Here is a 21,701-nt window from a genome sequence, read left to right on the forward strand (position 1 = left end):
ATATTTTCTGTTTATTCTGTGTATGAGGCGTGGCCTGCACAGCTCAACAATTTTCTGCAGGAGATCTCTGTCCACTCTATAGCGCTCCACTATCTCCAGCCCATGTAACCCCTGGTAGGTGACCCTGGGCCTGCACACTCTTCTCCGTCTCCTCACTGTGGGTTGTCCAGCAACATTTGCATTGTCACCACCCTCAGCATGTTGCATATGTCGCCTTATAACAGCTATGGCAGCCCCTAGCATTTTTTGTCTGAGTGACGCTTTTTCAGTTTTCACTTCTAGTAGCTTACTCCAGTGTTGCAGTGTCTCTTGAGAGAAACATACTGCACTGTTGTTTGCAGAGTTTTCAGTGCTGGGCTGGGCTACTGTTCTGCCTGTGCAATTGCCTGATTCTGATTGTTTTCACCTGCTGTTGTGCTTCCTTTTTCCTGTCTGTTTCCTCAGGGGGGAGGGACGCGCATACAAGGGAAAACACATGCACAGCAGCTAACACGCGCGCACCTATGCTTAGATGGACTACAACTTGCTTATTCAGGTTAAAACGCGTGCACACCAGCGCAAACGTGCTTACAAGTCATTATACAGACTTCTACATGCTTAATCCGGCTTAAATGCGCGCACTCAAGTTTACACGCACGCACTCCATCTTACTCGGGCTTCCCAGCGCACACACGCGCGCATGCACGCTCAGCAAGAAACTTTGGTGTTATCCAAAGTGTACACCTTCCATTTCTTGGCTTACCCTTGTCTACCTGTTGACACACCTCATTACATGACATCTAACTGACAGCTTTCACATGCCACTCTGCTCCAATGAGCTTCATTTCTTTCATACATACCCCCCTGTGATGTCACCTATCTCCTACTCTGTTACTCCCCTTATCCTACTCCTACACTCCAGGGAATGTGCTCATTTGCTATGTAAAAGTGCGATTCAGTATCCTAACACTCATTTACATAGGATTGCCTACTAATGCTTAGTTACATGTCTTACACTGAGCTTCCCCCCTTAGCAACCCCTACTCAGTGGCCATGTTGTTTTCAGCCTGCTATTCCCTTACATTGTAAATTGATGGTTTTCATAAAACCCACATTTGTGGGTTTTACATTTTATATTTCTGTTTTTTGCAGCGCAGCCCATTTGCGAGGCGCTGCGCTACGTTTAAACATCGGCAATTGCCGAAAAAAAATAAACATTTTTATTTTAATTTTGCATGTGACTACGTTGCCAGTGGCCACATATTTGGCCATTGGCATGCTTCCTGGAACATATGCAACCTTTATTTGGAGCTGACAAGGCTCCATTGTGCTATTTGCAGAACAGTACTCAGTTGTCAACTGAGTACATTTCTGCAGCTAACACAGCTCCTACACGGAAAGGTTTGTGCTTCGTGGATCACAAATTTACCTCATTTGCATGCCTTTCAGCTGCAAGTGAGGTATTTTGCACATCCAAACCCTGTCCATGTAAGAGCCGTTTTAGGAGCTCTCTTACACGCCCCTACAGGCTGTTCGTGGATCGCTCGTTGGACATGATGGCTGCATGGAGTCTTACTCTACTCTTAGACTCCGTGCAAGCCATCGTGAATCCGGCCCTAAGTCTCTGTATCTGGACTAAACTAGTTACAGGAAAGGGGGGAAAAAAGTGCAAATGTGGGCTTTTAAATCAGAAAGTTGAGAGAGATGGAAAAACTGCCCAAACGGCCAATAACTACAATTTCTGGGCCAGAACCACTCCTTATGTGGTAGATAGGTTACCTAGTGCTTACCACTCCCACTGATAAGCTAGAAGGCTTCCCTCCCACACAGAAAGCTTGGGGGGGGGGCTCAGAAGCTTACATACAGTCCTGGATACAGCAAATCTGAATCTGGACTACACCAGTTACAGGAAAAGTAGGAAACAGGCTTAGATTTTTTTAATACAGAAAAATAGCTAAAACAGCAGTAAAAACAATTCAAATGCAGTGTAAGCTAGCACACCTGAGTATGTAGTAATGTTAGACCAAACAGTTTAAAAAATGCAATTAAATTAAAAATGACTAAAAACAAGTGCAGAAGGAGTCTATTAGGTAGAATGAGGTAAAGAGATGGGATTGGGGGAGTGTCCCAGATCAAATCTACAGTGGGGGCGGGCAACTGCAAAATCCTACAAATTTAAACAAGACAGGAATAGGGAGGATGGGTAGGGGAAAAGCAACACCTTTAGCATAGATCTGAAAAACTATACAGTGAAGCAAAAATAACACTGTGCACAACTCTGAAGTCAGCCAGCAATGATATAAAATTAGTCAAACAACAATTACCAGTACACAACTCTGAAGTGCCAGAAAAATATACTCAGCTCTGTATATCTCCAGATATTTTGAAGAGCACTCTTTCAGGACACAGGAAGGCTCCAGCAATGATATGCAGGCTGTTACTAACAGGGTCTAACTTTATGCAAGTAATCCTTGAGATAGTCAGATAACACACAGGATGTAAAACCAGTTATATCAACTTCAGACACAGAGAAATAGGAGGAGGTGGGGAAAACCAACACCTTCAGCAGAGATCTAAAAAAACTATACAGTGAAGCAAAAATAACAGTGCACAACTCTGAAGTCAGCCAGCAATGATATAAAAATAGTCAAACAACAATTAACAGTACACAACTCTGAAGTGACAGCAAAACATACTTAGCTCTGTATATCTCTAGATAGTTTGAAGAGCACTCATTTGGCTCTAGATGATTATCATTGTTGAACTGACACGCTGACCCCTTGTGCAAAAATGGGAAAGGGGGTTGTGGATGGATGGATGGATGGATGTAATCATGAAAAAGATATATCTGTACAGAGCACACAAAGTATAAGTGCTGTAACATTGTACATTCATGCAGGAGCTCAGCAATTCTTTACTTACTTTAACGACTGGTGGTTGGTGTTTTTGATATTACAACCATGCGAAGAGTAAAGGAATGGAAGGGTAGATAATAATAATAATAATAATAATAATAATAATAATAATAATAATAATAATAATACTGCTACTACTACTACTACTAATAATAATAATAATAATAATAATAATAATAATAATACTGCTACTACTACTACTACTACTAATAATAATAATAATAATAATACTACTACTACTACTAATAATAATAATAATAATAATACTGCTACTACTACTACTACTACTACTACTACTACTACTAATAATAATAATAATAATAATAATAATAATAATAATACTGCTACTACTACTACTACTACTACTACTAATAATAATAATAATAATAATAATAATACTGCTACTACTACTACTACTAATAATAATAATAATAATAATAACAATAATAATAATGCCTATTTGTTAGCTAAGTAGACCCACTGGACACACAGTCCCATTTCAGGGGTACCCAGGGCAACGTCTAGTTAAGTGACTTGTTAAAGGACACACAGTAGGCACAGCTCACAACCGTAACCTCTGTTTTAAATGTCATATGTATATGTATGTATATAAAAAACGGGGAAAGAAAACTAGTCGCACATGAACAATTACTTCTGATTTTAGTATGCAAATTACTAAAATAGGCAATTGAAACAATTTCTTATATAAGATCCATGTCAACACGCTATATTCATATTAAAAATAAGAAACAGGGTTTGAGCTGGTATTGCTTGTTTAACTAATGGTTTATTAAGTTAAAACAACAGATAAACACCTTTGACCTTGCTAGATATTCATCAGATCTAAGTTATGCATATATATTTAAAGACCCATTATCTTAACTGTCCAGAGTAATTTTGTTCATCTATAATAATTATTACATGCACAATGGGAAGTGGTCATATATTCTGGTATAACGTCAATTATTTTGGTGAGACAAGCTGTTTGATAACTGTTTTGGGCATTACTTATATTATTGTATTTTCTACAGTTTTTATGGCTAGCGTTCTGTCACAGAGGCAGTGTTAGCTAACATGGAAACTGCAAATCTGATGCATGCATTACAGTTATTAGCAGCATGCAATGCATTTTCAATACTGCATGTTAGTAATATGAACAGTCTGATCATCATATGATCGTCATAGGATCATATGTTCATTGGAGCATAGGCTATATGAGGAGATTTCCCCAGAGATTGTGCTCATCTTGACAATATCCACATTTAGTCAGTACCACCCCTTTCAAGGTAATATTTTAAAAATGTATATAAGAATACACAAAGTGGTATGAATTTAGTTCCTGTATTATTATTTATTTGTTTGTTTACTGGGTTAGAATACTGATTAACAGCTGACCATTTTAATGTCCAGGTCAGGTTTTGCTTCACAGTAGCAACAGATAAGGCACGTGCATTAAATTCAAACTGTAAAATGTAACAATTAACATGATTATCTTGTCACATTGATTACAGAATACCAACAGGTAAAAACTGAGGTTCCCAAAAAAAGATATGAAGTTTGAGTGTGTGAATGGGGCAGGAGTAGTGAGACAAGGTGGTAGGAAATCCATGCATCTGTTATTTATCCTAAGTAAATGCTACTATTGGTAGAAATTTCAGACATAGATGTGTTTAATTCTTTCTATGTTCTCTGTACTCCAAAAACTAGAAAAGCTCCTGATATGCTACATTCTTGCCCTAGTTTCAGTGGCTCAACAAGTAACACACTCACCTTTGCTGTTCTAAAATCAGAAGGCTATAGGTTCTTTTCCACAGCAAGGTATTTTGATTATGTTTTTCTTATAGTGACAATATAGTGCAAAATAAGGATGGTGCTGCACTCATGAGTGTCCTATACTTTAGACGAGATGTTAAACTGAAGTCCCTTATACTGAAGTTGGTGGTTCAGGTGGATGCAAAGGATTATCCCATAGCACTTGCTGAAAAAAAGTAGGGGTTGTTTTATTTGCATCCTTAAAATTATTTACATTACTTATAAAATATTCACATCATATACACGTTATATTATTTGCAACCCCCACCTTCACATTCTTCTTTAGTCATATAACATAATCTTACCATGGAAATTCAATGGAAAATAACACAATGCAACCTTAATACAATTTCCCCATCCAGTATTTCTACAATATCAAAAAATCAAAAAACTTCATCTATCGCATCCTTTTCTGCATTACATAGCCATCCATTATTTCCTTCAACACATATTCTTCTTCTTCTGCATTTTTATTATTTAATAAACTTCCATATATATTTTTTCAGTAACATACAAACAGCAATAAAATATCATATTTTCAGCTTCACTTTCATTTCCCCTTTCCATATTTTCAATTTAATATTGCCTTCATATTTAATTTCTCACATCAACTCCACTTATATACATTTTTAAACTTTCACAAAAATCCATATTTTTAATACAGTTCAGAAAAGACATAGGGCAGGATTCACGAAGGCTTGCATGGAGTCTAAGAGTAGTGTAAGACTCCATGCAGCCTTCGCGATCCAGGAACAGCCCAAAGTCCATGTAAGAGACAAGCTAAAACGTCTCTTACACGGAGTGGGCGTGGATAAGCTAATCACCTCACTTGCAGCCGAATAGCATGCAAATGAGAACGATTAGCAATCCAGGAAGCCCAGAACAGCCCGTGTAAGAGCCGTTTTAGCTGCAGAAATGTACTCAGTTGACAACTGAGTACGTTTCTGCAAAAACCGCAATGGAGCCATGTCAGCTCCAAATAAAGGGTGCATATGTGTCAGGCAGCATTCCAATGGCCAAATATGTGGCCATTGGCAAGGTAACCTGATGCAAATAAACGGGCTGCGCTGCATAAAACATAAAAACGAAGGTTATAAACCCACAAATGTGGGTTTTATGCAATACATGGAATTTCAATGCAGGGACCAGCAGACCAAAAACAACATGGCCACCGTGTAGTGGTTGCTAAGGGGGGAAGCTGAGTCTAAGAGATGTAACTAAGCATTAGTAGGCAATCTGATGCAAATGAGTGTTAGGATATTGAATTCCACTGTCACATAGCAAATGAGCACATTCTTAGTGTAAGAGTTACAGAAGGGGGAGGAACAGAGTAGGAGATAGGTGACATCACAGTGGGGAATGGTAGAAAGAAATGCAGTTCATTGGAGGTCAGAGTTACATGACAGATGTCAGACAGATATCATGGAAAGAGGTGTGCCACTAGATAAGCATGAGAAAGTCAAGAAATGGAAGGTGTACACTGTTGCCTACACCAAAGTTTCTTGCTGGGCGTGCATGCGCACGTGTGCGTGCCATGAAGCGTGAGTAAGACAGTGTGCACGCGTGTAAGGCAGACTGAGCATGTGGGAGCCTGTTGGGAGATGTTTAACACTGTTTGCATGGGTGTGCGCGCGTGTAGGGCAGACTTAGCATGTAGAAGCCTGTTGGCAGAACTGTAACACTGCTTGAGTAGGTGTGCACACGTTTTAACCCGAATAAGACGATTCTGAGCCGTGTAAGCATGTGTGCGTGTGTGTAAGCCACTGTGAGCATGTTTCTGCTGGTATACACACTGCTCCCCCCTGAGGAAACAGAAAGGAAAAAGGAAGCAACATAATTAGTAGGAAGCTAGCAGGGAATACTGCTGGAGCTAGCAGGTGAAAACAATTAGAAGCAGGCAATTACACAGGCAGAAGAATAGCTCAGCCCAACACTTAAAAATCTGCAAACAGCAGTGCAAGATGTTCCTCTCAAGAGACACTGCAAGACAGGAGTAAGCTATTAGAAGTGAAAACTGAAAAAGCTGAACTCAGAGCAGAAATGTTAGGGGCTGCCATAGCTGTCATAATGAGACATAGGCGACTTGCTGAGGGTGGTGACAATGCAGATGGTGCCAGACAACCCACAGTGAGGAGATGGAGAAGAGTGTACAGGCCCAGGGTCACCTACCACGGGTTACATGACCTGGAGAAAGTAGAGCGCTATAGAGTGGACAGAGACCTCCTGCAGCAAATAGTGGAGCTGTGCAGGCCACGCCTCACACACAGAACCAACAGAGGGGAACCCATCCCAGTGGAAACCAAGGTATGTGTTGGCCTAAGAATACTAGCAACAGGTACCTTCCAGAGACCAACTGGTGATATGATGGGGATATCACAGGCATCAGCCTCCAGGGTTCTGCACCAGTTCCTGGATGCCATGTCAGCACATGTCGATGATCATGTATATTTCCCCAATGCCCGTGAGGTATTGGCCAGCAATATGCGTCTTCCAGCAAATAGCGGAATACCCTGAGGTAGTGGGTGCAATAGACTGCACGCACATACGCATCAAAGCACCAGCCGGTGAGCGGGGTAGGGCATACATCAACCGCAAGGGCTTCCCCTCCATCAACTGCCAGGTCATGTGTGATGCCCAGGGCATAATAATGAATGTGTGTGCTGGCTGCCCTGGGCGCTACCATGATTCCCACATCTGGCATTTGATGCAGCTGTACCAGACATTTGCTAATGGGGACATCCCGCGCGGACACCTAGTGGGGGATGCAGGTTATGCACTGGAGACGTGGCTGATGACACCCATCAGAAACGCACACACACCTGAACAGGAATGCCATAATGAGGCACACGCACAAACACGTAATGTAATAGAGCGTGTGTTTGGGCTGCTCAAGTCACGGTTCCGGTGTCTAGACACATCTGGTGGAGCCTTGCAGTACACACCAACTACATGTATCCAAATTGTCATGGTATGTGCTATGCTACATAATATGATCTTGCGAAAACAGCTGCAGCAGGATCAGCATAAGGCCGGGCCAAACAGCCCCCCACCATTGCCAAGGCCATCACAGGCAGAGCGTGACTCGGAGGAGGAACAACCTGAGCCTGCCCCAGTAGGCAGAAGGAGGCGTGCCCAGTATGCCCTGGCCTTGGCAAAGAGGCAATGCATAGCACATACACTGGCTCAGTAGGAACCCTGGGAATGATACCCCCTCTGACTCACTCAGATACTAACAGAGATGCCTAAAATGACATGACCTGCTCACAAACATGTACAGGGAGTGTAATATGTGCATCCGACAGAGGCAGCCCTGCAGCACCACCTGAGGCATGAATGCCATGTGTTAAGTAATGTAACACCATGTACTATATGCACACCTGAGGACCCTGACTAACATCCTACCCTCACCAAGCATCATGCCACAATATGACAATGAGATGATCAAGTGCAATAACTTGACTGAAGTATCGCAGTTAGTCAAAGGGGATCCAAAGTGTGCCAGCCTGGGATGACATGCTGAGCATGACATGATGCTCCACCTGCTAGGACTGGCGTGCACCTATCAGTGCAGGCCGTATGGATACTGGCAAAGGCTGTTGTTACCCACAGTGTGCCCTGAATAGGTAAGGCTCAAAACACAAACCTACCTCCATAGGTATCAGAAGGGATAAGTCAAAACAGCAAGATGCATGCAGTCTAAACTCACCCAGTATGGAGAATGTTGATATCTGTGCTGTAACAGAAAACTGAGTCAAGGCTCACAACAGCACCCTGACACTACCAGGTTACACCTCATACTGTGCTGTACAGCCTCAAAACATGTAACAAGCTACAAAAGGAGGGTGACTAGAAATAATTGTCAAGGATAACCACACCCCCATGTTGGTACCACAAACAAGAAGCAGCATGGACTAGCCATGGTCAAGTAACAGTGGATAAAACTGCCCCCCAGTTTATAGCCTGCTAAACACTACCGTCCCAACACCAGGAACTGCACCTGGCCTATGCTGGAATACATGAATATATCAAGTCCTCCAAACCACATTATATTGGGTGACTGAAAATACCCACACATAGACTGGGAGCATTATACTAGCTCCAACACTTTAGGACAAAAGTTCATAGAATCCATAAACCAAAATGCCCAGGAACAACGTACCACTCCCACAAGAGGGGTAAGCATACTGGATGTGATAATCAGCAACATGGGTACTGGATGGCAAGACGAGAAGTGTATTGCTCACTGGTAAAACCAGACCATAGAGTATTCACACTGGATATACCAATTCTGACCACAGTCCCTGGCCAGAAAACCACAGTGGAAAACATGTGTAAAGCAATATTTGCACTCCTCCAAACTGATGTGGAATCCATTAAAGGTCCTGTGCAGGTGCAAAATATGGGCCACACCTCAGAACCTGTAATACAGCCATTCCATGAACACTGCCAGGAATGCTTGGATTATGCAATCCTAAATTAAAACAAGACACAATGCCATACACTCAGGCATCTGGCATGGTGGACACCAGCCATAACCAAACCATGCAAGAGAATGAGGAAGCTACTACATGATAGAGCAAACATAAACAATGAAGAAATCACTGATCAGTAGTATGGAAATAAAATATGTCCACACATACAATCCACTAAGGCCAGCCACAACAAGTTGAATCTGTGAATCCTGAGGCAATGTTACACCTGCCCCAAGTACACAGACAACCCCCAACTCTCCCCAAGAAATACAAATATATGTGAGAGATGCAACCATCTATCCAAACTGGAGGCTGAGCTCCCTCAACTCAGTACTCCCAAAACTAGTCAGGAGGAGAAGGTAACCACACACACACCACAAACACAGTCCCACATAGACCTATCACAACTGCAAACCAAAGACATAAACACAGAAAAACATTCCCGGAGGCACAAATTACAAACACAGCACACCAACAGAGGCCTCTAAAGCAGACACCCAATCAAACAACCTCCAAACATAGCACATGCAACACATAGTACACAAAGCTGGTGTGCCAAACAGTCACAGGCCAGAAGGAGAAACAACATGCCTGATACAGTTGTAATAGGTGACTCCATAGCGAGACACACTGCTGTCCCGCACACCAGACTGAACAAGGGAAAGGGTACAGTAAGCTGCCTGTAGGCTGCCACAATACGCCACATAACACAAGTATGCAGGTCACTCCAAAGCAAGTAGAAATATGATGCAGTCATAGTCCATGCTGGTGTGAATGACCTGAGATGTACCTCCCTAGACTACATGAAAAGAGACATAGATGAGCTCTCTGATTATGTAGTCCAGGCCGGTATGACACTCACCGTTTGCAGCATCCTACCCTTACCAATAATAATGTCACAGTACAAACACGGAATGATCAGTCATAGCAAGTGGCACACTTACTGGTGTCATTCCAAGGGGATCCAATGTCTGTCTGCTTGGGATGTCATGCTTGACAAGCCACGCAGCTGTTCCTGGGATGGCTTGCACCTGTTACCCCTGGGTGTCTGGATATTGGATAAGGCCTTTGCCACCTCCATAGAGCCTTTTGTAGGCAAGGCTGAATAGACTAACCCACCACCCTAGAAAACATAAGTGTAAAGAAACATAAGGGTAATGCTGACCAATGCCAGATGTGTAAACCCCAATATACATGCTCCCAAGGCCATCCCCAGTATGGAGAACATCGATGTCTGTGCAGTGACAGAAACCTGCTGCAAGCCTCCTGACAGCACACCAGCACTACCAGGTTATACCACATATCATGTGTCATGGCCCCAAAACCTGGAACAAAACATAAAAGGAGGGTGAGTATCCATATTCAGCACAGACACCCAATACGTCCAGGTAACTGAAAATGCACAAGGCATTGGAGTCCACCCATGTGCAACTAACTGTAGGGAAGACTGCTGTACAGTCTGTAGCATGCTACAGACCACACTCTCACACACAGGAACCCCACCTAGCCGTCCTGAAGACACTGGACAGTATGAATGTCCCACCAAATACCAAACAAGGTACCACAAATTACCACATAGGTGGTAAACCATTATGTATGGAAGGAGTAATCAGGGACCTAGGGACACAAGTGGACAGTAACCTGTTATGTGGCACTCACATTGCCAATGTGGCTAGGAAGACTGTCTACATTGGACACCGTATCATGAAAGGATTCACATCTACGTCAACAGAGGTCATTGTGCCCCTATACTGTTCTTTTATCACACCCATAATCTAGTACAATGCCTCATATGGGATGTACCTTACCTGACACCTGCAGCAGTTAGAAAGACCTCAAAGGTACCTCACCAAGAGGATAAAGGGTCTCAAATATATGTCATATGCTGCCTGGCTGTAGACACCCAGCTGAATGTAGTCACATACTGCCTACACAGAGGCATTGCATGCCTGTTGTACAAGGCCATGCCCAACACAGGAGTAATGGACATGCTCCACCCCAGAAAACTCAAAGCCATTGGAGCTGTGAGAGTGAGAGATGTCAACCTCAACAAATAATGAAATAGGATGTGCTGGAGGGACAGATACATAATCCAGAGGCTCCCCACACCCTGGACCAGAATCCCACTCCATGTTAGGCAGAGCCCCTCACTGACACTCTTCAACAGGAATCTTGCCAAGTGGATGGATGATTGTAGAGTTACACTGGGGGTCTTCACTGTGTCATGTCCAGACAGAGGCACAGCAAAGCAAATCATAAATGGCCATAATATTCACATAGCAAGGGGTGGCAAAAGCCACGCACACTCTGGCTAGGCTAACAAATGCCCTAGGGTGGATAGCCTAGTATGAACCTATGAACCTATGAAGATACAAATTGTACAGGACACTAAGAATAATCCCAAGGCTTTCACAACTGATGGTAGGAACCGTGTTGGGAATTCACAGATATGCTCTGAATCACACAAATATCACAAACAACATACCAAACACACACACATATTGCCAACATACATCCTGACAGGTGCAGTGCAAACCCCCTCCCCCCCCAGAATGCAAAATATCTATCCCAGCAGACTGCTGGCCCCCTGACATTGCAGATGCTGAGGTAACAGCCAGCATCTACAAAGCAAAACACACAGCAGCAATGGTATGAGATGGTGCCCTGGGCTGAGTCCAACATGGCTCCAAGACGAATGAAATGCCAAATCACACTACTGCTCAATGTCAGCCTTACCACAGGATATGTACCCAAAGAGCAGTGTACAACAACAGTGGTCCTTCTCAAAAAAGGTGTTGCCTGAATGGATACTGAAAACTACCACCCCAGAATCCCGAGAAGCTCGGTCTGCACAGCTATGGAAAGGATCAGCATGTACCGTAGACATAAAGATATTGGGGACCTACTGACACCGGACCCTACCCAGTGTGGCTTTCTTAAGTGCAGATCCTGCCCCTAAACATGTTTGACTCAATTGAAACAGTCATTAAGGTCATTGATGAGGGCAAGGTGGTCCACACAGCGTAGCTGGACCTTGCAAAGGCTTCTATACAATACCCTACGTGTTCATTATAGATAAGCTCACCAGCTTAAATATAAACCCCTATGTCAGTAGAGGGGTTGCAAACCTGACCAAGGACAGAACAGACATGGTCAGACATGCTGCAGCCATGTCAGACTACAAACCAGATATAACTGGCATCCCACTAGGCTTGGTCCTGGGATCTCCCTCGTCTGGTATATATGTCCCATAGGTGCAGGCCAACATGGAAGGACTGTGTCTGAACATGTTTGCAGAGGACTACAAACTGCTCACCATATATGATCCACCAGCTGACACAAGCATCCCACAAAAGGGCCACATAGAAACAGACAACTGGTGCCATAGCCATGTCAGCAAGCTAATTGCAGAAAAGTGTATAGTCAACCCCCGTGGATATACAGTAAGTGCCCACCAATTACCACATAGGTGTTAACCCATTATGTACTTAACATGTAATGAGAGACCTGGGGACACAAGGTGATAGATATCCTGCATTGGACAAACATGTGCTGTAGTGTTTACAGAAACATACCATATACCCACCTAATCATGAAGGTTGTCAGATCTAGATAAGGGGAGGTCATTGTGGCTCTGCAGTCATCCTTCATCAGCATTACAATTGACTACAATAGCCCCTGTGGGATGTACCTCAGCAGACACCTCCATCAACCGTAAAGTCCCCAACAGTACCTCACCAGGAGTATCAAAGAGCTTGCACAGATGCCATGTTTTGCCTGTGTTGCTGGTATCAATAAACATGCTGCACATTGTACAATCTGAATGGCAGTGAGCTATGCACATGAGAGACCTGAACCTTGAGAGCACTGACTTACATAGGACAAGCTGTACTGCATGATCCATAACACAGAAGCCACCCCCACACATGAGTAAACTCCCAGTACAGGCTACCCATAGAGTCACTTATCGATTTTCCTCAATAGGAATCTTGATGAGTGGATGGGAGATGGTAGCTTTATCCTGGGTATCACTGTCATGTCACAGGTAGACAGAGGCACAGTATACTAACCATGACATATGTCATGGCAAACTCCACTTACAATGTGTGTCAAAGGACAAACACACTCTCCGACTAGCATTAAAAATGGACTAGGGCACATCGCTAGTGTTTGCAAATGTACACCTATGTTGTGGAATACACTACCAATGTTGGACAAGCCTGGTTTAAGTAGTTCATATCTGAACAGAATGCAACATGGTCAGATGTACACAACTGGCCCCTAACCAGGCTGTTGTGCTCACTATCGAAATGTAAAGCAGTGATAGCACTAAAGCCCAGGATACAGTCCACCACAGTCAAAGCACTGAACCAGTACACTATACAGTACTACAGTGTAAGGTCAGTGTGAAAGGATGTTGACAACTGTATGCAAAGTATCCCATGCAAACCCTGCAGGCACAGTATAATCCTGTTGTGTTCACACCCAAAGCAGTTGTACAGTAACTACACAACATGACACACAACACACAACCATAAACGGGTGATATTTGTTGGAGTTCACACTCATCCACAAATGTGGTGGGCTGCAGAGTCCAACATATGGAATGCTCACACTGGGCATGCTCACACACTTTGATAAATGAGACATATGTCAGACAACATGCCATGGGAAGGCTGAACTGGGCATGCTCACACACTTAGGCCAAATCTCAGTTTAGCAGTTGGCCACACATATCTGGTATTTTTACGTGTTATTCCAGGAATCAACCACATTACAGCAGTCTCCCAGTGCACACAGTTAAATGACTACAGAGACATACGTGATATAGTGGATCCCTCCCATATGCAAACATCTTCCACAGATGCACAAGTTGTTCATACAAACAGGGAATGCTATGGCAATAAAGACGTGCAAACAGTCTATCAGCAACAAATAATGTGCATTTGACAATTAAACATATGGGTGTAGAGGTCAACACTAGGCTGTTTGCCCTAGGGAATGATAGCTTAGCCAGAGTGTGCTTGGTGTCTGCCTCCCCACAGGATGCACATTCCCCTTTCTAAACACCGATGATGTCAGCACCCTATAAGTACAGCAGGAGAAAAGAAACCGCCCAGTAATGCGAATAGCGTGCTCCGCTAATGCGTCCATCTCAAATGTCATAACATAGTTAGGTAGGGTTTGAATCCTGCAAATGCTTAGTGTGTGAGTGGGTTTGGTGTGTGTGCAAGTCTGTGGGATAAAAATGTCCCTTTTGGAAACTGGGAAAACACACTACAGGATGCACATTCCCCTTTCTAAACACAGATGATGACAGCACTCTATAAGTATAGCAGGAGAAAAGAAAATTTCCCGTAATGCAAATAGCGCGCTCTGCTAATGTGTCCTTCTCAAGTGTCATAACATAATCAGGTAGGGGTTTGAATCCTGAAAATGGCAAGTGTGTGTGTTTGGCTGAGGGGGGTTAGTGTGTGTGTGAAGGAAATGTCCCTTTTGGCAACTAGGAGAACAGACTACAGGATGCACATTCCCCTTTCTAAACACTGATGATGTCAGCACTCTATAAGTATAGCAGGAGAAAGGAAACCTCCCAGTAATGCGAATAGTGCGCTCTGCTAATGCATTTGTCTCAAGTGTCATAACATAGTTAAGTAGGGGTTTGAATCCTGCAAGTGTGTGTGTTTGGCTAAGGGGGGTTATTGTGTGTGAAGGAAATGTCCCTTTTGGCAACTAGGAGAACAGACTACAGGATGCACATTCCCCTTTCTACACACTGATGATGTCAGCACAGTATAAGTAAAGCAAGAGAAGGGAAACCTCCCAGTAATGCGAATAGCACGCTCCGCTAATGCGTTCGTCTTGAGTGTCATAACATAGTCAGATAGGGGTTTGAATCCTGCAAATGGCAAGTGTGTGCATTTGGCTGAGGGGGGTTAGTGTGTGTGAGGGAAATGTCCCTTTTGGCAACTAAGAGAACAGACTACAGGATGCACATTCCCCTTTCTAAACACTGATGATGTCAGCACCCTACAAGTACAGCAGGAGAAGGTATGTGGCATGGACAATGACTGAGTCATATGTGTCCATGCCTCTGACTGACCTGTATGCTTGTGTTATGTGGTGGACCATAGTGACCCACAGGCATATCACTGTGACCTTCACCTTGTCCAGCCTGGTGAGCGTGACCATACTGTACCAGACAATTAAGGTAGCTAACACAACTGTGGCAGGTGTGTTGTCTAGCCGTACAGGCTGTGAGTGGCACACAGGATTTGTGTGCTATGTGTTATGTGTGATGTGTTCAGGCATAACATATGCCTGTGTGCCAGCTGCAGAGGTGTGTGCCGCTCAGGCAGGATGCTATTCTAAGGCACCATGAATGGCCCAGTGTGTTCACGTGCTTGTATTGCTGTCAGTGTAGGTCTACATCAGACTGGTATTGTAGTCACTGTAGTATTGCATGCCACCTGACAGGTTATGCCAGTACTGGGTTCAGAGTGCTTAGTCCCCAGTTTGGCTATGTGGTTCCATCTCATACATGTGTTGTACGTCCATGTGTAGGGGAGAGGGTTGACTGTGTACATGTGGCAGCTGTGACATTGCCACATGACCCACATATTCCACAACTGTAGCATAGAGGTGACTGACATCTGACCTTTGAACATGCTACCATAGTATTGTGATTACCATGGTGATTAACAGCACATAGGGCTAATGGGGAACAAGGTACATAGGTTCATAGCATCATACTAGGCAATCTGCCCTAGGGCATTTAAGAACCTAGCCAGAATGTGTTTGGCTGTCGCCATCCAATGTAAATATATCTTGCCATGCCCTTTTCCGAGGTTAGTATACTGTGCCTCTGTCTAACAGTGACACAGAAGTGATACCCGGGGTAAACCTACAATGTCCCATCCACTCATCAAGATTCCTTTTGAAGAGAGTCAATGAGGGACTCTTCCTAACCTGGACTGGGATTTTATTCCAGAGTGAAGTGAGCCTCTGGGTTATGAATCTGTCCCTCCAGCATGTCCTATTTATTTCAGTGCTGATGCTCAGGTCTCTCAAGCGTGTATCCCGATGGGATTTGGATATTCTCAGGTGCAGCATGCCCATTAATTCTGGGTTCGACATGGTGTTATACATTAGGCACAGATCGCCTCTGAACAGGCGGTATGCCACTGAGTAGAGCTGGGGTTTATTTAACCGGTCAGCATATGGCATCTGTTTGAGCCCTTTGATCTTCTTGGTGAGGTACTTGTGGGGTCTTTCCAGTTGCTGCAGGTGTCTGGTAAGGTACATCCCGACAGGGGAATTGTACTCAATTATGGGCCTGATGAGGGATGAGTAAAGAGGCACGATGTCCTCCCCTGATGTAGATGTGAATCCCTTCATGATGGGGTGGGCTATATACAATGTCTTTCTAACCACTTTGGCCACGTGGTTGTCAAATGAGAGATTGCTATCAACTTGGGTCCCCAGGTCCCTAATTACTTCTTCTGTACATAATGGAGTACCACCTATGTGGTACTTTGTGGGCACTTTGTTTTTGCCAAAGGGGATGACTATACACACTTTTGCATTCAGCTGGAGGCCATGGCTCTGGCACAAGTTGTCTGTTTCTATGATGCCCCTTTGGAAGATGCTTGTGTCGGCTGGAGAGTCGATTATGGCGGCCAGTTTGCAGTCATCTGCATATTTGGTCAGCCACAGTCCTTCCGTGTTGGCCTGTACCTCCGATAAATATATACCAAACAAGAGAGGTCCCAGGACTGAGCCTTGTGGGACACAACTCATAACTGGTTTGGAGTCTGGCATGGCTCCAGCAATTCTAACCATGTGGGTTCTGTCCTTGAGCCAGTATGCAATCCATCTAGTGACATAGGGGCTTATATTTAAGTTGGTGAGCTTCTCTAGAATGCCTGAGTGGGGTATTGTTTTGAAGGCTTTTGCGAGGTCCAGGTAGGCTGTGTGAACCACCTTCCCCTCGTCAATGGCCTTGGTGACTGTTTCAAAGAAATCAACCAGGTTTGAGAGGCAGGATCTGCCCTTAACAAAGCCAAACTGGGTATGAACCAGTGTCTGTAGGTCCGCAATATCTATATCTATGTGGTCCATGATGATCCTATCCATAGCTCTGCAGACCAAGCTAGTGTGGCTTATGGGGTGATAGTGTCCAGGATCCGTTGAGGCACCACCTTTCTGTAGAAGGACCACTGTTGCTGTATGCCACACTTTGGACACATATCCTGTAGTAAGGCTGGAATTGAACAGTAGGTTTATGTTTGGTAGTAGCACGTCTTGGTGGTCATGTAGGACACAGCCCGGGACACTGTCTCGTCCCATTGATGCAGTGTGTATTGCTTTGGAGAGGCCGGCTCTTACCTGAGCATCTGAGATGTCAGGGGGGCAGCACTCTGCTGGGATACATATTTGCCCTTTCAGTGTGGAGGGGGGTGAGAAGTTTGCACTGAACCTGTCAGCTAGAATTTTGGCAATGTCTGTGGGTTTGGTGTTTCTATTGACATTTTGGACTACCTCTGCACATATCTGGGAATTACCACCCAGGTTCCTAACATAACTAAAGAAAGCCTTGTGATTATCCTTAGTGTCCTGTGCAATTTCTGTTGAAGCTGGCCTTAGACAATCTTATGAGTGCCTGTAGTTATTTGCTAATACTGATCAGTGATGCCTTCCCTATTTGTGAATTTGCTTTATCATTTGGTAGCTTCCTCCTTCTATTGTGTCGTTTGTTTATGGCTGGGGTCCATTAGACAGGACGTCTGCCTTTGGAGGATTGGATCTTGGTTTTATTCGGGATCACATGATCCATGCATTCCTGAAGGCGTCCATAGAATGAGTTTATAGAGGAACCTGCGGTCTGGTCTGTAGTTTCCACAGCCCCAGGGGCTTTGAAGGTTTCCACCTCAGTTTTGAGGAGTGTGAATTTGCTTTAGAGAAGTTGTTCACTGTGGTGTTCTGGGCAGGGGGTGGGGTCGGGATGTGAATATCCAGTGAGATTAGTTTATGGTCCGATCTTACCAGTGAGGGATACACTTCTGGTCTGGAGCATAGAGTCCCCATGTTGGTGATGATCAGGTCCAGTATGTTTCCCCTTCTTGTGTGAGTGGTAACAAGTTGTTCCATAGCATTTGAGCTCATATATTCTAGGAATCTTTGGCCTAGGGTGTTGGAGCTAGAGACATGCTCCCAGTCCATGTTTGGGTAGTTGACGTCGCCCAATATAATGGTGTTTGGAGAGACCTTCATATTTCCACTGTTCACAGGACGGCCAAGTGCAGTTCTTGGGTTTGGGAGGGTGGTCTGTGGCAGGCTATAACCTGGAAGGCAGTTTCACCCATTGTTAGTTGCACATGGATAGTGTCTGATGCTTGGTGCTTTGCCACCAACCTGGAGGTGTGGGTATCTTTGATGAATATCAATACTCCCCCTCCATTTGTGGTTCGTTCCACATTTTGGGGCTGAAAAGCATGGTATGAGGTTAAACCTGGTAGTGCTGGTGTGCTCTCAGTAGTCCTGAACCAGGCATCTGTTACTGCACAGATATCGATGTTCTCCATGCCAAGGAGATTTTCGGGTGCATGCATCTTGAGGTTTAGACTTCTGGCGTTGGGTAGCATTACGCTTAGTTTCTAATCCCTTGTGATACCTATGAAGGTGGGTTTGTCATCTGAGCCTTGCCTAACATAGGCACTATAGGGGTAGCAAGAGCCTTTGCCAATATCTGAAAGCCCAGGGGTGACAGGTGCAGGCCGTCCCTAGCGAAGCAGATGGTTCAACAGAAGATGAATATGTGAAGGTGTAGTGCCTGTGATTAGTTAGCAGTAGCATATATGACTGCTCACGTGGACACATGCAAGGTAAGTCATATGCACTGTGTCACAGGCAATGTACATGTGAACAGGACAAACACTGGCATTCTGTCAAGTGAGACATGGACATACATATAGTAAGCTATGCAGATGGCACTAGGAGTCCACAGAAGCTCTATAACTATGCATTGCAGGTGTGATCAGTATTCCAGGGTAATTGCAAGCAAACATGCATGCAAACAAAGCTACAGTAAACAAGGCTGCATGTAGTCCATTGTACAACAAACAAGCTGTACCACTTCCAGTAGGTAACACTGCAAATATACAGGCACTATGCACATGTACATGGAAATACACGGGTCAGATGGCTAGGGTCCAGTCTCAGTGCAAACAAGTGTACAGACCATGTACTGTCAGGATGTACAATAACTGGATGGAAACCCATGTGCTCATACCTGCAGTAATACACATGTCAAATAACAGACACTGAGCCTTCACTCAGTGGTTCCATACTTAGTAGGATGTATGCTACCTGGCCTGCCACCACAGTATCCCTGACATATATGGGGACTCTCCCTCCTGTGACAGTTAGTTTTGTGTGTTGGGGCTGTCTAGCATGGTATGAGATGTGAGCTTGCAATGCTAGGGTGCTCCTGTGTGTCCTGTACCAGTCGTGTAGTACTGCACACATATCAACATCCTCAAACATCCGCATTGCAGAGTCCAGTGTGGGCAACATGCCACTTGCAGTTTACATGTCCATCATTGCGTATTACTACATTCATTACCTTATCCCCTGTGCTACTTATGTATGTAGCCTTCTGTTGACATCATTACCACCAGTATGCCAACATGTGCAGATGATACACTATGGTACTTACCATGGGTGTAGACAACAGTACATGACAATCACACCTTACTGCATCAGGCATGCTGTGATATACCCACAATTAATTCAGCACACAGTACTGTTAACAACATGATACTATTACTACACATCTATGTGGTCACCCTGTGCATCAGCAACATGTTAACCTGTACCTGCACAGTTGTTACAGATTGCAGGAGGTGGCACAGTTTCATCATATGCACAGGGTGTGAACTTGGTATGCCTGAGTCAGCCACCGATACCACCGATTGACATGTATGTGTATGTGTGTTGGTGAGGGACAGCAGTAGAAGGTGGGGCAATGTTGATGCAGTGTGTGCATGTATGCGGTAGCCCTAGGTGTTGTCAATTCACATGTGTGTATGGATGCACACAGTTCCACCTCATGGCTGCCATATACTGGTGTTTGTGGACAGCCACAGACTGTACCTGCCAGGTCATACAGATCAGTGTCTCTGGCCACGGACACGGTACCTGTGCCTTGCAGGGGTGCTACAGACCGTATCCGGTACCAACCCAGACTGGGTACTGTCATCAGAAGCAGGTGTTCGTTGACTGGGCACACATCCCTGTCGGGCCTGGCCAGAGCCACGTGCATGTGGTCTCCTGGGGCGGTCTGATGACAGCACAGACCCAGCATTGCTGGGGCTGCTGCTGGCACTACGGGGGCGGCCGTGGCCCTGTTGTCGTCCGCGACGACTGCCAGCTGCTGCTGTTGCTGGCATACGGCCACATCGACGCCTCAACCGCTCACCATCACCCTGGCTCATGGACATGTAGTTGTGGAACCGGTCTAATATGTCCCCACAACGTCTGTCTATGACATCAGTGAAATCACGGATGGCAGCCGCAATGTCACGCATACTGTCAGTCATGGCTGTGCGATATGCTGTCAGCTCCCTCAGACCCTGTCTGGTGTACTGTTCCATACGTGACTGTGCCTGCATGACAGCCCGAAACATAGCTGAGGTTGTAAGACCTCTGTGGGCACATCTGACAGGGGCAGTATGCCCATGGATGCTCCCACGAGAACCCCTGGACATCTGTCTGTGTGGTACCATCTCTGGGCCATGCCCATGGCTGCTGTGTGGGGAGGCATGTGCCACAGATACCACATTACCCTGGTCAATGCCCACTGTATGCTGTCCATCACCTAGGGACATTGGTGACAAAGGGTGTATTGGCAGGATAACTGTGCGCATTGATGGGGTCGACAGCTGTGTACTGTCAATCGGCTGACCAATGGCAGACCCTGGCATACCTTCCTGTGCCATTACACAGATGTCATCATTATCAGTACCCATGGCACCTGATTCAGCTTCCCTGCTACATGACACCAGACCAGCACCAGAACCTGTGGGAGGGAAACAGGAAACACAGTTTACAATGTATATACATTACCAGTGATGCACACATGCACACATGGGCACATGCACACATGCACACATGCGCACATGCACAGGTGCACACATGCACACATGCACACATGTGCACATGCACAGGTGCACACATGCACACATGCGCACATGCACAGGTGCACACATGCACACATGCACGCATGCACACATGTGCACATGCACAGGTGCACACATGCACACATGCACACATGTGCACATGCACAGGTGCACACATGCACATATGCACACATGCGCACATGCACAGGTGCACACATGCACACATGCACACATGCACACATGCACACAATTGTACAGTACTCAGTATGCGTGATATCACCACACAGACACAGACACACCTACATGCATACAAAGAGCACTACTAAGTGAGCCGAATATTACTA

General features: G+C 44.8%; 1 protein-coding gene across 2 annotated transcripts in view; it reads right to left on the reverse strand.

Annotated features, from left to right (window-relative positions):
* The window catches only part of LOC122794691 (IgGFc-binding protein-like), a 478,182-nt gene that overhangs the window by 352,110 nt on the left and 104,371 nt on the right, over nt 1-21,701 (reverse strand). Inside the window, exon 2 of one of the 2 annotated variants that reach the window (XM_044063320.1) lies at nt 4,665-4,872. The exons of the other annotated variant lie outside the window; for it this stretch is intronic. The gene's annotated coding sequence lies outside the window, so the exon portion shown is untranslated. The remainder of the gene's footprint in view (nt 1-4,664; nt 4,873-21,701) is intronic. 2 annotated transcript variants of the gene reach the window in all.

Source organism: Protopterus annectens, chromosome 2.part1 (genome assembly GCF_019279795.1).
Source record: "Protopterus annectens isolate FY-2018-M chromosome 2.part1, PAN1.0, whole genome shotgun sequence".
Taxonomy (NCBI): domain Eukaryota; kingdom Metazoa; phylum Chordata; order Ceratodontiformes; family Protopteridae; genus Protopterus; species Protopterus annectens.